General features: G+C 42.6%; 1 protein-coding gene and 1 long non-coding RNA gene across 37 annotated transcripts in view; both read right to left on the bottom strand.

Annotated features, from left to right (window-relative positions):
* The window catches only part of SRGAP3 (SLIT-ROBO Rho GTPase activating protein 3), a 324,141-nt gene that overhangs the window by 226,716 nt on the left and 82,015 nt on the right, over window positions 1-15,410 (bottom strand). The gene's annotated exons all lie outside the window — the stretch shown is intronic.
* LOC145520748 (uncharacterized) lies at window positions 1,888-6,052 on the bottom strand. The gene is made up of 2 exons (XR_014064783.1): window positions 5,555-6,052; window positions 1,888-5,143 (listed from the first exon to the last, which is right to left on the bottom strand). It is a non-coding gene; the product is annotated as an uncharacterized LOC145520748 (long non-coding RNA).

Raw genomic sequence — 15,410 nt, 5'->3', positions numbered from 1 at the left:
ACAACTAATAAGTGGTACAGCTGGAATCTGAGCCCAGATCTACCAGACTCCCAAGCTGGCCATACTACTCTTATAGTTATGATTACTAACAATAATAGCTAACACTGAGTCCTTACTATGTGCCAGGCACTGTGTGGAGGGCTTTACTTCCCTTATCTCACTTAACCCCCTAGATAACTCTTTGAGGTTGGATAATTATCTCCACTTTACAGATGGGGAAACTGAAGCTCAAAGAGATGAAAAGACTTGCCCAAAGTCACACAGTTAAAGTACAGAAGCTGGGCTGCAAACCTTAGACAGTTCAGTATCAACAACCATGTCCTGATCCCTAAGCCTGCATTCCTTGGTTTCCTGACATTCTCAAACTGGATAGGCATGCTCATATCCTCAACCAAATACTCAGTTAAAACAATAAACAGGACAGAGCGTTTTGGCAAGCCACTAGAGACTTCACCTAGGCTGATGATGGTCCATCCAACAATCTGTACTTGTTTGGACAATTATGAACCTATGTAATGGTGCTCTCCAGCTGTTCTGGCTTAGGCAACTGGTACAGGAAAGGCAGAAGACAGTGCAGATTCATGGTAGTACTGGAGGATGGTCCAGATTACCAGAGCTGAGACTGGTCCCTTCTGTCCTCACTACAGATCTAGACCAGGGCTCTGTTTCCAGTCTTGGCCCCAGCCCTCCCCTCGGCCCATTCAGATGATAATTATCTGGGTCTTAGAGGTACCGGAGCCCCCTAAATTGGGCTTCAGATAATGCTTCCAATTTTGTCAAGCAATTTATTTTCCAGGGGAAATAAGGGACTTTGTGACTCACCAGCCAAGGTCTGGGGTAGAGGCCAAAGAGGCCCTTTGTCTCAGGAGTCCAGAGAAGGCTTATTCTAGGGCTCTGACAAACAATATAGGAAACTGGTAATCCAGGGGGCATTTCTGTTTCTTGGGAGACTTTTCTCAAGGAGTATCAGGATTTTCCTTTCACAGTCTTTTTTCATTCATGTTGCCCTCCCTGGAAACAGCCATCCTGCACTTGACAGTAATGAGGATGGAGAGTTGTGGCTGTCTCTTTAGAAATCGGGCGATTAAATTTTCCATAATAAAATTCTTTACCTTCTGTGAGCAGTATCACTGCTGTTGTGGACTTGAGTGAATTTTTTTACTTCCTTTAAATAGAAGTAGAAGACAGCATTTCCTGGAAGAACATCTTAATATTTTCATAAGTCGAAACCTAACTGTGCATGTATTTTTCTATCCTTGATAGCTATTCCAGAACTTGCTTTGAATGCCTCTTGTGTGGCAGGCACTAGGCATAAGAATTTGGGGAATGAATAAAACAAGGCCCCTGCACTCAATGAGCTCACAGGGAGACAGACACATAAACAACCCTTCGGTAATAGCAGCATGAGGGGGAGGGCACTAGGCAAAAATAGAAATAATTAACATTTCTGCAGCACTCTAGAGTTTACTCTCTCATACAGCACCTCATTTGATCCTCACAGTGACTAGCCTTTAAGGTAGGTAACACCCTCATTGTACGGATGAGGAAACAAGGATGCAGAATAGAGATGTGCCTTATTCAAAAGACAGATCACAGATGGAAAATCAGGTCTATGCCTCCAAATCCCTAAATCTGGACATAGCACCACAATCGCTTCTGATTTAAATCCAATAAATTAAATGGTTGGGCTTGACTATTCCCCCTCCATGCCTATCTCTTAAAATTTTGAAAGAGAAGGGAAAAATACTTTCCTTGCTACATGGGGGAATAAACCACTAAAACAATAATTTCATTTCAGCAATCATTCTTACACTACATAATGAGCGCCATAAGAAGTAAAGCATATCTTAAATCTCTTACAGGTGTCTTTCTTTCTTTCTACCATTCTTTCTTTTCTTTTGATAAGAAAGATGTTTGAACATCTTCCATAGCAGGAAAATTTGTCAAATGCCTTACTTATTGTCAAGTTGTTAGGTTTTTTTAATTAGAAAAGTAATCATGCTCATTACTTTAGAAGTGAATCAATACTGACCAATATAAGGGGAAAAGGTCTCCTCTCCAGTGTTCCCTGTCACTGCCATCCTGCCCCATCCCTGACCTCCACCTCAATCCTAGTTCCCAGCAGTAAACGTCACTACCAGTCAGTAGTAACTATGGGACTCTTTACACACGCGCAAATATATAAAGACACATTTTTTTTTAATTTAAAAAAAAAACACAGGATTTTAATACACACACACACACACACACACACACACACACACACACGATGCTCAGTTTTGGTTCTTTTTCTCATGCATCCGTAGTCTACATGACAATTAAATGTTCTTTTGCCTTCAAAAAAAAAGATATATAAACAGTCAAGTTGGTGAGCTCACTACAGACCAGATTCAAATATTCCAAGTTCATGAAAACTGGGACACTTGTAAAATGCAGGTTCCTGGGTATTACCCCCCAGAGATTCTGATGCGGGTGGCCCAGGAGCCACACTGGGGGAGAAAATGCAATAGGGCAAGAAAAAGCATCATGCCTACTTAAGGCATGATGCCTAAGACTTACCGGAGGCTTCCTCTTCTAGCTGCCCATACTTGTAACCCATCATCTACTGATGGTTTTCCAGTACTGCCTCACTCTCTTCTCCCTCTAATCTGGTGCATACACTAAGGGTTTCACCCGTAGGCTCAGGTTCACTGTCCAGGACTCAATGCTGGTGACCTTCTGATAGGTTGAGCTAACATTTCCACCTTTCAGTGAATGCTCCTATGTGCCAAGAAGCATGCTAGAAATTCTAATTTGTCTTGTTTCAACTAATTCTCTCTCTCTTTCCTTCCCCCCACCCCCTCTGCTCTGTCTCAATCTCTCTCTCTTTCTCTCTCTCACACACACACACACACACACAAATGAAGGATTACTATCCTCATTTTTCAAATAGGGAAACTGGCAGGATATTATCCGTGTTTTCTTCTCTTTCTTGGATAAAGAGAGACTTATCACTCTGCTAATAAGCCACAAGCCAAGACTCAAACCCAGGTCTGTGCAATTCCATCCAGAGAATGATCTCTACCCCATCACAGCTGCCTCCTTTCACAATCCATATTCTTGTCTCAGCCACTTTCTGTGACTTTAGCATAACTCTATCCAACCAAGATGGATTTCAATCCTCTTCAGTTGATCCCTGGCTTTAATTTCACCTTAAAAGCACTTATCCAATGATTATATTTACCAACTTGAGTATAACTATTATGAAATTCCCTTTCTGGAACCGTTTTTATCTTTTACACAAAGAACTGTGTGTTTCTCTTAGAAGTACCCATCTTCCTGACCCCTTAAGTATTTTGATGGCTTCTGACCCTCTCCAATGGAGCGATGGCTCAGTCTAAATATTACATAACTCAGAAAATACTGGTGGGAAGGTAAGCTTAGCCAATTGATTCAGTTTTACAGACCAATATCAGAAATCATAACATTTTCAACCATTTAGATTCATTTGCTATATGTTACCCAAAGACGTCTAAATCACTCTTTCATAGTACTCAGTATTTTTGTAATTACAAGTTAAAATTTGTTTTTCTCGCAGCACTGTAAAGTCTGTGAGGTCAGGGAACATAGTAGGAACTCAATAAATACTTGTTAAACTAAATCAAAGTGAACTGGATCACTACATTCTCAACATTTCTTTCCCACTATTCCCAATGGTCTACCAATTCTGTGTTTCTGGCATAAAACAATAGGGCCTCCACCATTTTTGACGCAGAGTTTCGATGGCAATATTATGCCAAGTACGAGATCCAGCAAGACAGAGGTACTCAGAGTAAGGCCTGAGACAGAAGGATCAGGCCAAAACAAAAGCCCTAGATTAGCTTTGTCAAGGGACAAATAAACTCAAACACAATCAGGCAAAAGGTTAGAAGCCCAAATGACCAGGCTTGGAAGTCAAAGAGTAATGGATTACCAGGTGTCAGAAGCAAGAGTGGCTGTTGGCCTGCCTCGGTTTCTCCAAGATGATGTATCTTCGGGAGATCCAAAACACACTGTCTGGAGAGACCACTGATCACAATAAAGATTCTGTAAACTAAAAAGTAACATGCTGGTAACTCTGCTTGGAAATGTCCTGCTGAGATGACAGCTGAGAAGCAGCCACATTGTGCTCACCCAGTTTGTGTTCTTTAGTACAAACAAAATCAGAAAAGAGACACCCACCGTTTGTATCCCTGAAGGTGGCTAAGGTGTTTTACTGGGAAGGTCCTCTCATGGCATCTCTCTCTGGTTCCGTGTAAGGCACTTTAAGCTTTGGAAGATTCCCCTGTGGAACTGTCCCCTCCCACTGAGCACAACTCCTCCATGGAAACTCTACCCACCGACAGGGATCCAGGACTTTCTATCTGGCAAAGGATTGGAAAACTTACTGATCAACAGTAAACTAGACTGTGAAAATACCCTCACTAGCCATCAGAAGCAAGAGGAATAGCAAGTTACCACTGCTGGGAGCAGACCAGCAATCAGGAATCCCAAAAGCACCACTGATGACCAGGGATGCAGGCAGAGGAACAACAATAAGGGAAAGTACCAGCGGGGAGGAGGAACCTGCTGTGGAGCCTTAATTACTTGCCGTTGACAGGATTCTCCTTTTAATACTTCCTGCCAAAGGCAGGAACAGCTGCCTGGGTACCAACAGGGAAGTGAGACTATGCGGGACCAGGAAGGGGAAATTTTTTAGCTGAAAGTAGTAGCAATAGATGTGGAGGGAAGTTCTTGGTGAGCTTTATGTAAATCTGGTGGGACAGAAATGGCAACACAAGTCTATCACCACAAGAAAATGGTTTCCAACAAACAAATCCCCAGCCTTCCCTCATGGACCATCAAAACACGTGGGAGGTCATGCATATTGATTGACGTTCTTACTTAGCTAAGTCTCTTTATTGTAAGGCCATACTCTATTTCAAGCCATAGTCCTACAGGCCTATGATGATGTGCCTCTCGGCTTTAGTTTTATAACTTTTCATTAAAGACCTATTAAAGACCTATGATCCTATCATAGGACCAAGTGAAAGTGTTAGTTGCTCAGTTGTGTCTGACTCTTTGCGACCCCATGTACTGTAGCCCGCCAGGCTCCTCTGTCCATGAGATTCTCCAGGCAAGAATACTGGAGTGGGTTGCCATTTCCTCCTCCAGGGGATCTTCCTGACCCAGGGATTGAACCTGGGTCTCCTGCATTGCAGGCAGATTCTTTACTACCTAAGCCACCACGGAAGCCTATTTTTTATTATATATAGATATAAAACAGATTTGATGAGGTATGAAGTCTGAAAGGTAATACATTGAATTTTTATAGTGATTATCTCAAGTAGTAGCTTCTAGATTCTTTTTTCCCCTGTATTTTCAAAACTTTTAAAAGAATGAGCATGTATTACATCCAAAATCAGAAAAAAATATTATCAAAAAATAAGTTTCACCCAGTATCTCCAAGATCAAAGACTCACAGAGCCAATGGCTAGAAATGAACTTTAAACTCCTATCACTTCTGGTCTCATCCCCTACCCCCACTCCATTCTACTTGCTCTGGATTTTAGCGACACCAGACTTCTCACTATTGTCCAAGTACCCAGGTCCTTTCATGACCCCCATGCCTTTGCACATGCTGTTCTCTCTTCATGAAATGCCTTTCAACACTTGGAGAGCTTCTACCCATCCTTCAAAGCCCTACCTAAAAGTCATTCCTTCTAGAAGAACTTGTCCAGCTCTCCCCAACAAAGTTGTCACTTTCACCCTGTTTTCACAGTGTGATTCCAGCACTGTCCCAATACTTACCACACTGTACCATAATCGATTAATCTATTTTTGTTCAACTACCTTTCCTAGAAAACTGTGAGTCCATCAAAGACAGGGACAGAGACCATATTTTATCCCCTTTTGTGTCCCCCTTTCAGCTACATACATACTCAATTAATGGAAAATATTAAATTCCCTGTAGTATCCTTGCAAGTGGCCCCCTGGTCTCTCTACTTCATTCCCTTCTAAGCCAAAGGTTGGATAGTTTTACAGAGATACAACTGCCCCTTCTTTGATTCTTCATCTTCTTGAATCACCTCTTGGTCAGGGTTTCAGAAAGCCTGAATCTGCTCCATTTTGTGCCTCTAAACTGTAATTTCTGGTACAAACCCATGTACCCCAAAGCAGAATATATGCATGTGCTTATGTACAAAGTCCAGAACAATGACATCTACTCTCACCATTCACTCACCAAATCCCACAGTCACCTATTACACACCAAATGTTGTTCTAGGTACTAATAAAACACAAATGAACATAGGAAACAAAAGTCTTGTTCTTACAGACTTTCAATTCTGGTAAAAAAGAAAAAAAATTTTAAAGAGGGAAAATATCATAGAGCTGTAAGTGCTCTCCTGAGTCTTCAAGTCAGCTGATTCATTAGTTACTCCATAGCTACTTAAGATTGGGTGATCACAAAGTAACAGGCAAGGCAAGAGTCGAATACCCAGAAGGAGCCAGCCATGTGACAATACAGGGTTAATAGGGTTCCAGAAAGAAGGAAAAGTTACGTGCAAAGTCTCAAAGTGAGTACAAGTTTAGAGAATTCAAGGCACCTGAAGAGTGGAGAGGTGAGGTGGCCAAGATGGACAGAACACGGCTTCATAAGCCCAGCTAGGCATTTGGATTCGATTCTTGAGCAGTGGAATTCTACTGGAGGGTTTGAAACTAGAAAATGACATGATTAAATTAAATTGTGTAAGGATTACTGCTGGCAGCTGTGGGGAGAAGAGACTCTGAAGACAAGAGAAGAAGCAGGGAGATCAGTTAGGATAGTGGCATTCACTTCAGTTCAGTCACTCAGTCACGTCCATCTCTTTGCGACACCATGGCCTGCAGCATGCCAGGCTTCCCTGTCCATCACCATCTCCAGGAGCCTAATCAAACTCACGTCCATTGCATTGGTGATGCCATCCAACCCTCTCATCCTCTGTTGTCCCCTTCTCCTCCTGTCTTCAATCTTCCCCAGCATCAGGGCCTTTTCTAATGAGTCAGTTCTTCACATCAGGTGGCCAAAATATTGGAGTTTCAACTTCAGGACCAGTCCTTCCAATGAATATTCAGGACTGATTTCCTTTAGGATTGACTGGTTGGATCTCCTTGCAATCCAATTCTCAAGAGTCCAACTCTCAAGAGTCTTCTCCAACACCACAGTTCAAAAGCATCAATTCTTCGGTGCTCAGCTTTCTTTTTAGTCCAACTCTCACATCCATACATGACTACTGGAAAAACCATAGCTTTGACTAGCCAGACCTTTGTTGGTAAAGTGATGTCTCTGCTTTTTAATACGCTGTCTCAGTTGGTCATAGCGTTTCTTCCAAGGAGCAACCATATTTTAATTTCATGGCTGCAGTCACCATCTGCAGTGATTTTGGGGCCCCCAAAATAAAGTCTCTCACTGTTTCCATTGTTTCCCCATCTATTTGCCATGAAGTGATGGGACCAGATGCCATGATCTTCGTTTTCTGAATGTTGAGTTTTAAGCCAACTTTTTCACTCTCCACTTTCACTTTCATCAAGAGGTTCTTTAGTTCTACTTCACTTTCTGCCATAAGGGTGGTGCCATCTGCGTATCTGAGGTTATTGATATTTCTCCCAGAAATCTTGATTCCAGCTTGTGCTTCATCCAGCCCAGTATTTCACATGATATACTCTGCATAAAAGTTAAATAAGCAGGGTAACAATATACAGCCTTGACATACTCCTTTCCTGATTTGGAACCAGTCTGTTGTTCCATGTCCAGTTCTAACTGTTGCTTCTTGATTTCTCAGGAGGCAGGTCAGGTGGTCTGGTATTCTCATCTCTTGAAGAATTTTCCACAGTTTGTTGTGATTCACACAGTCAAAGGCTTTGCCTAGTCACTAAAGAAAAAGTAAATGTTTTTCTGGAACTCTCTTGCTTTTTCGATGATCCAGCAGATGTTGGCAATTTCATCTCTGGTTCCTCTGCCTTTTCTAAATCCAGCTTGAACATCTGGAAGTTCACGGTTCACATACTATTGAAGCCTGGCTTGGAGAATTTTGAGCATTACTTCGTTAGCGTGTGAGATGAGTGCAATTGTGCAATAGTTTGAGCATTCTTTGGCATTGCCTTTCTTTGGGATTGGAATGAAAACTGACCTTTTCCAGTCTGTGGCCACTGCTGCGTTTTCCAAATTTGCTGGCATATTGAGTGCAGCACTTTCACAGCACCCTTCTAGGATTTTAAATAGCTCAGCTGGAATTCCATCACCTCCACTAGCTTTGTTTGTAGTGATGCTTCCTAAAACCCACTTGACTTCGCATTCCAGGATGTCTGGCTCTAGGTGAGTGATCACACCATCATGGTTATCTGAGTTATAAAGATCTTTTTTGTATAGTTCTTCTGTGTATTCTTGCCACCTCTTCTTAATATCTTCTGCTTCTGTTAGGTCCATACTGTTTCTGTCCTTTATTGTGCCTGTCTTTGCATGAATTGTTCCCTTGGTATTTCTAATTTTCTTGAAGAGATCTCTAGTCTTTCCCATTCTATTGTTTTTCTCTATTTCTTTGCATTGATCGCTGAGGAAGGCTTTCTAATCTCTCCTTGCTATTCTTTGGAATTCTACATTCAAATGGGTATATCCTTCCTTTTCTCCTTTGCCTTTTGCTTCTCTTCTTTTCTCAGCTATTTGTAAGGCCTCATCAGACAACCATTTTGCCTTTTTGCATTTCTTTTTCTTGGGGATGGTCTTGATCACTGCCTCCTGTACAATGTCACGAACCTCTGTCCATAGTTCTTCAAGCACTCTGTTTATCAGATCTAATCCCTTGAATCTATTTGTCACATTTTTAGTGGCATTAACTGGAGCTTATTCCCCGACCCCCCCCCCCCACCAGAGGACATTTGCCAATGTCTAGAGACATTTTTGGTTGTCTTGTGGGGGGAGGTGGGGTTGCTGCTGCCATCAATTGGGTTAGGTCAGAGATGCAGCTCAACATCCCACATGGTGCAGGACAGCCCCCACAACAAAAAATGATGCAGACCCAAATATCAGTAGTGTGGCGGTAGAAAACTCTTGAGATAGGGGATATTGCCATGGTCCCAGCAAGAGGTGGTAATGGCCTGGCCCAGGATAGTATAGATAGGGATGGAGTATTGAAGGTTTTTCTCATATTTCCTTAGATTTCCTTAACATTACTCAGGCAGGGAGGGCATTCTGTGTTCAGTGCCTCAGGGATAATACAGGGAAAGAGTCAACTCTTGGCTTCTGACTTTCAAAACCCTAGTTCTCAGGGAGAAGAGAAAGAATGTGGGTTAGGGACAAAAGATCTGAAAGAAAGTCTGATGACAAAGAGCCAGGGGACCACCCCTATTAGCCCCCCTCCCTCCCCTCCTCCATACACAGATACAGATTTCAGGAGACTGTAGGGCAAGGTGTATGTAGCTTTTACGGATTTGTAAGAAAATAATCCCCATCCTATCTCACCTTAGACAAGCCCAGGGAGAGTGGGTGATGACAGAATACCCACATATATTTGCAGAATCTGAGACTGGAGGAGCTGGGCCACTTCCCCAGGCGGCACCCTACGGAGGTCTTGGAGGAGAACTAAGTGGCAACATGAGCCTGAGACAAATGTCCAGAGTCTCTCATGACCCAGCACGGTGTGGGAGCCTCAGGATGACTCCTGGTGCCTGCATATCTCATAGAAGGAGCTGAGGAGGGGAACGGGCAAAGTGGCCTCAGGTTTGGAACAGAGAAGTATCAGTGCAGGACTGACCACTGTGGACCCAGTAGGAAGGAGGATATCTCAGTAGTTTCCAAAGTAGGTTGGTGATAAACCACAACAGATGTCCCCTTGGCACTACCCCAGCCCCCCTGGACCTTGGGCCCCAACGCTGGAGAAAACAAGAGGAAACCCCCAATTCGCTTAGATTTATTTCTGTCACTTCCAGCAGAATAGAAATGTGAAATGTAAGTCAAGTTACAGAAAAACAAAGAAAATCATATTTTTATTGCACCTGGATTTGGGGCTGAGACCTGCTTCCTCTGAGGCTCCACAGGCTGCGGGCATCTGCGTGTCCATCTGTACCATTATCACCTGGCATCAACTGTGCAATCCCAGGGGTGGCACCCAGGTCCATTCAAAGCCCCTTGAACGCTGCCTGCAGCTGAGGGCACCCCCTAAACTGTCACACACAGCTGGGCACACATGCACATGCCACACATATTGATCAGGAAGAGCTGTCGCCAAATTACCATTTAAATCAATGGTTGAGCGCTCAGTAATTGGAAATATCAAAACCCACATTTTCTAAGTGACCTTAAAACACCACATTGAAATCATTTATCTGAGCTGGATACACATTTGTTTTACCTCTTCCCTTCTTCACACTGTCCTGTTAAGAAACTATAAAAATTAGGGAACTGGGTAAAAAGCAAAAAGAGAAAGAAACTGGATAACCCACAAACTGTAGCCCGACACTGTCAACCTTCAGAACACAGTCTTGTGGATATTCCATGAAGGTTTACAAGACTGAATAAAGTTTGAGGAACATCTGCGGCCCCTTCTTGGCAGTTCATACTTAACACATTCAAGGTTCCCATAAGTCCTGTGGGAAACAAGCCTCTTTAACTCGCTTCATGCTAGAACTTCCAAAACCTATTTGACCACAGAACTATTTTTTTCCACCCAATGCCTCTTTACATCCAATTTCATGGAATACACCTCAGGGAACACTACTCCAAACATAAATTGGCCTAATGATTAAACAAATTAAGAGAACAGAGCCAAAACCCCAGTCCCGGGCCAGCCAAGAAATGTTATAAACACCAACAAACCATCAGGAACAAATCATCTACAAGGGAAATAGAGCCCAGAATACAGCCTGCTGTGGCCTGTATTAGGCCAGAGGTTCTGAAGTGAAACTCAGCACCTTTAAGAGTCAGCCCCTATCCGCCCCACCCTCCGCCTCCTCGCTTCCTGGCAGCTACAAGGACAGGACCCAGTTTCTGAACCAGCTTAACCTCATGTCCTCCTGACCTCTCCAATCCTTACCCTATTCTATCCTCACCTCATTGTGTTTTCCAAGGCACTGCTCTGCTCTGCCTCCCAGGCAACCACCCCAACCCGGGCGTCCCCCACCCACTGGAGCCATTCAATGCAATACCATTAGTGATCACCAGTGAGATGCCAGACACAAGGCTACAGCAATGAACCAAGCAAAAAAGCTTTTGTGTTCATGGAAATATGGTCTAGAAGTGCCTACAAGCCAGAACTCTTCTCTGAACATCAGTCTCCACATCTGGAAGGAAATACAAAAGTGGGAGCATTGAACTAGCAGACATCTAAGATTTCTGGTTCTGTGTTTCCAGGTTGGTGGAGCCTCTGTCAATTCTCCAGTAGGCACTTTTTCAAAGATGACTTCCTGGGGTGGGAGAGAGGGATCTCACACAGCTAAGTGGCCTCAAGTTGGGGGACAGGCAAGGTTTCATCAGAAGGATTGTGGAAGGGCTAGGAAAGGCAGGAAGTCAAAGACTAAGACCCATCCCAGACTGGCCCCTCAGTGAAGAAATCCCTGGGTTTCAAAGCAGAATTGTCCTGGCATATTTCTTGCCTCCCTGCACAGCTGGAAGTCAGAACCCCTCCAATTTAAACCTTAGTTCTGCCACTATTCACTGTGCAATCTAACAGAATGTATTTCTCTGGATTTCAGGTTTTATCTATAAGATAGGAATAATAATGACTATCTCACAGAATTTTGGGGATCACAAAATGAGACACCATATGCATGACTGAGACTTAGAGATAAATAAAAATTAATTACATCCCATTGCTAAACAAAGCTATATAGCCTGAAGCATGGCTTGTAACAGTCACTGAATGAATCGGTGAGTGAATGAATGAATGAACAAATAATAGAGGTTTCTGGAAAGGAAAAGTAGCCCCTAACATATAAACTCTGGTGGTGAGAACTCCAATAAACTCCCCAGATCCACTGATTTCCCGACTGGGAGGCACGTGATGTGCCATGCTCCCCAACCAACTTCCCACCACGAGTATGACAGACATCACCTTGTCAAACATCACCTTGACTTTAAACACATCAGCTTTCATCCAGTCTCCATAGGTAAATATCTCCCTTATCAGGGACAAACAAGGAAATTCATCAAACCATGAAGAATATTCCCTTAACAAATAAAACCCCTACTTTCAATGGAACAGAAATTATGATGTTGTTAGGGGTTGAATGCTTGGTGTTTCCCCCTGAAATTCACACGGCGAAGCCCTGACCTCCAACATGATGGTGTTTGGAGATGGGTGGGGCCTCTGGGAGGTGATTAGGTTCACATGAGATAATGAGAGTGGTGCCCTCACAATGGGATTAGGACAGAAGAGGACAGAGAGCTCTCTCTCTACACACAGAGGAAAGACCGTGTGAGCACAGCAAGAAGGCTACAAGCAGGAAAGCGTGCTCTCAACAGGAGCCAAATCTGCGGGCACCTTGATCTTGGACTTCCCAGCTTCCAGAATTGTGCGAAACAAATGTCTGTTGTTTAGGCTTCCCAGCTGTCTGTGGTATTTTGTTATAGCGACCCAAGCTAAGACAAATGTCAAAGAAAATATAACTCCAGCTTGAGCTTGGCTATGAGTTAGAAAAGTAAAACTTCTTATTAGTAACTTATTAGCCACTGCTTCAACTGATTGCACACCAATCACATGGGGGAAATGAGAATGACCATAAGCACTTCTCAAGAGTTCATGGCCAAAAGACTGAACACAAACTGTAATGAAGGATAATGAAGTCCAGAAGAGAAAGGCAGATATGATTCTGCCTGGGAGAGTTATTAGGAAGGCATCATGGAAGAGGGATCATTTGAGCAGGCAGTGAAGGATGGTCAGGAGGTGGCCAAACCAAAAAAAAGTGCGGGGAGGGGGAGAAGGAAGACATTTGAAGCAGAATAAAGGCACAAATGGGGAAATATTTGGAGGTGGGAAAAGGTATGGAGGAGTCAGAGACAAGGAAATGTTCTAATGTGGTTATGACAGCACAGGCCTATTATAGAGAAAACAACTGAAGATGAAACAGGTAAACTAGATGAGGCCTCATCAGCAAGACCCTTTATGGACTCCAACTTGTAGGCCAGAAGTTGAAGACTGGTGGGCATAGGCTGAAGCTTTCCTACTGACAGATTCATTCAGAAAGCAAAGTATTTCTTATAAACTGGCACTACCTCTTAAAAATTTGGAGATTTTCATTATGGCCTTGGATTTCGCAAAGAATCCTTAGATATGACACCAAACGATGAAAAAAGAAAGAAGAATTAGATAAAGCTTTCTAAAAATCAAAAACTTTTGTGCTTCAAAGGACTCCATAAAAAAAGAGAAAAGATAACCAACAGAATGGAATACAGTGTTTGCAAATCTTGTATCTTATGAGGAACTCGTATCCAAAATGTAGAAAGAACTCTTACAGCTCAATAATGGAAAATACAACCCCATTTTTAAAATGTTTTAAAAGTTAAATTTCTAAATATTTAAAATAAAAATTAGGAGATTTTGTTTTGAAATCCAGATGCTCCAGAAACAGTGAAAGAACTAACCACTCTGGGCTTACATCCCTTCATGGCAATGACAGGAGAGCTGAGCAGGGGCTGCCTCCTCTAAATGAGCTCCCTAGTCAGCCACAGTCCCCATTACACCCCACTGTTCCCCAACCCAGCCTACCTTTCTCACTGAAGCCACTGAAGGTGATGATGGCTCTTAAGGTCATTGTCCAATCACTCTATGGCATAATCTCTTTAAGATTAAATTCATTCTCATGCTAAATTGGAAGTTTTTTAGATTTTAGATTTTCCTTTCTTTTCCTTCACTGATTTTATTGCCATATTCCAAGAAAACTCTTGAAAGTCAAGGATATATCATATATTTTGCATCTCTCACAACACTCAGCACAAGACTAAGAACAAACTCGATGCTCAGCGTTCACTGAGTGAATGTATAAATGAGTGAATATATAAATGCTTCTCTGTGATCGTCTTCACTACCTGCTCTTGTTCCCCTCAATTCTAGACTTATGCCATTAAAAAGATGGCCTAAAATGAATATGGATGTGCAATAAAAAAATCAAACACTGAAGTCAATCACTGAATTTCTATTTTCATTTTCTATTAGGATGCAATGGAAATTTGAACTCTGAATAAACGCAGAACAGACCATTACATCTGACAGCAAGATGAATTAGAACCCAGGGTACTGGAAAATGCTTGTGAATAAAATTACCAAACACTATCAGTGATCTTTGAGGATACTGTGAAAGATAGGATAAGTGCCAAAAAGCTGGAGATGGGAAAATGTTCTGATTTTCAAAGGGGGAAAGAAGTTTGAGTTTGCCAGTTCCAGATTGGAGAATGTGGTGTCATTCTCAGGCAGGGTTCCTGAACAGGTTCATAAAGGAACACTTGTAAACACCTCAGACAAGAAGCAACATCCATTTGGAGCCAACACAGGGTCACCAAGAACAAGTCATATTAAATTCACTTCATTTTCTTCTCTCTGATAAGGCTCCTAGCCCAGTGGGTCGGAGAAACGTAGCAGATACAATATATATGGTGAGAGAGTGGGCAGTGAAAAGGGCTAATACAACCCTTGAGCTATATTAATAGAGGCATTACATACACCATAAATTAGGAAGTGGTGTCGTTTTCTTTCTCTGACCACATTTAAAGAGTCTCATTTAGAACTTAGTATCACTCTTGAACAAGATTTTTGACAGTACAGTCTTCTGCAGGTCCATTTGGCAAAATCTCTTTAAAAGCATAAAGCTCTAATCCAGATTAATGGTATCTGTTGAAAAACTAAAAGATCTGGCTGGGCCTACATTCTAAATGGTAACAACTGGTTGAACCCAAGTAGTGACTGCCCATTTGGACAGGACATGTGTTCTCAGGGCAACCATAATCACCACCCCCCTTCTTATATTGCCCTGGCTGAGATGGTGGGCCAACTGCCACAAATAATCTTACTTGGCCAGCTTCACTCACTTATTCTCTCTGCCAAGCACTCAAAGGCCTGGAGTTTGCAACCCGGGATGCAGAAGATCCAAAGGAGAATTAAGACGATAAAGCAGCAGTGAACCACCTTGTATGAGCAAATGAGAATCACAGTTCAGGGGTGATGATCAAAGTCTGCAAATATCCAATGGGCAATCATGGGGAAAAAGGCATCCGTCTTGTTCTACAAAGTCCCAAGGTATAGAACCAAAAGGTGGATGAGAGACACACTTAACCCAACATAAAAAACTCCTTACAACAGCCAGAGTGGCCTAAAAATGGAATATGTGGGCTTGGAAAGTGGTGAGTTCCCCATCACTGGGAACGTGCAAGCATATGGTGTCTATTG

The sequence above is a fragment of the Giraffa tippelskirchi genome, chromosome 9 (genome assembly GCF_054371585.1).
Source record: "Giraffa tippelskirchi isolate mGirTip1 chromosome 9, T2T-mGirTip1v1.2.pri, whole genome shotgun sequence".
Taxonomy (NCBI): domain Eukaryota; kingdom Metazoa; phylum Chordata; class Mammalia; order Artiodactyla; family Giraffidae; genus Giraffa; species Giraffa tippelskirchi.
The sequence above is the reverse complement of the archived record's forward strand: the minus strand, read 5'-3'. Positions and strand labels throughout refer to the sequence as shown.